This window comes from Schistocerca cancellata, unplaced genomic scaffold, assembly GCF_023864275.1.
Source record: "Schistocerca cancellata isolate TAMUIC-IGC-003103 unplaced genomic scaffold, iqSchCanc2.1 HiC_scaffold_397, whole genome shotgun sequence".
NCBI classification, from domain to species: Eukaryota; Metazoa; Arthropoda; class Insecta; order Orthoptera; family Acrididae; genus Schistocerca; species Schistocerca cancellata.
In genome coordinates, this window is record NW_026046414.1 from 10,001 (window position 1) to 11,220 (window position 1,220).

Here is a 1,220-nt window from a genome sequence, read left to right on the forward strand (position 1 = left end):
CTGCGATACAAACCACCAGCGAGAACCGCTGGGGCGACCGAGCAGCAGACGGCGTCGCGGCGCCGAGTGCCGGGCGGCGGCGCATCCTCAACGCACACAGTCCTCAGTCGGACCAGCACACTGCAGATGTCCACCGCGCTTCGCACCGGGCCCGCGAGGACCCACTTTGGCCGCCCGGCGCCGCGCGCAGGGTGCCCCGGCGCGCAGCTGCGCCGCCTGCCGCGTCCGTCGGCCGGCGCGCCTGCCACTGGGCGCCCCCACCAGCCGGCTGTAGCGCGTGCGCCCACGCACCGCGCGGCCAGCACGCCGGGCGGCCCCCCCTCACCGGCCGGGGACGGTCCCACCCAGCCACCGCCGCGTATCGCTTCACACACAGATTTGCCCTTACTGATTTACCTCCAGCAACAACAACCGCACCACAATGGGTTTACCAGTTGTTCATTTGCGTTGCGTCACGTCACCAGCAAACGTAGACGTCCATCCCAGTTTGCAAATGCAACGATTATTGCATACCTGTCTGTTAGGTGTCACGACACACTACGTCTGCCCACATACACGCAACAAAATGTGCACGACTAGAGAACACGTGGGAGGTGGCCCCCTACGTATGCGATGTCCATTACGAGACCGACTGTCAACCAGCATCTGTACCATGTCGCAGATGTGGAACGCGGTGCACCATGCTATCACACTGTGTGAGAAGAGACGACTACGTTTGAATACACGCGCCACTACATCAACAGACGGCTCATGCTGATCGCCATCCAGGGCGTCCGTTACTCCCACACGTCTCTATGGCGTACCACACTGCAATGTAGCTGTTATGGGGAGACGGCACGTGGCTGAGTGCACAACATTTGGACCGTATGGTTCGCTGTTGTTGGGCGCAGTCGTACGGTCACACATGTGCCACAGCGTATCATTCAGTACATACGGACCTATGTGCAGTACAATGTGAGGATTAAGCTTACGATATCAGCGGACAGTGGACACAGGCCGTACCACGACGTAGACTGAGCGCTTCGACATGCGAATGCCAGTGAACAGCTGCGAAGGGCATTGAACACGCAAGCACCTGAACGACCAGCGTGCGAAGGCAGGGTGGAGGGGGGGGGGCGATGTACATCCTGCAGTTGTCCACATTACAGTGTACAGCGGGAGCATGTAAAAAGTAAGCAACACTTGCGAAGTGTTCAACATGAAACGACACACAAGAGGGT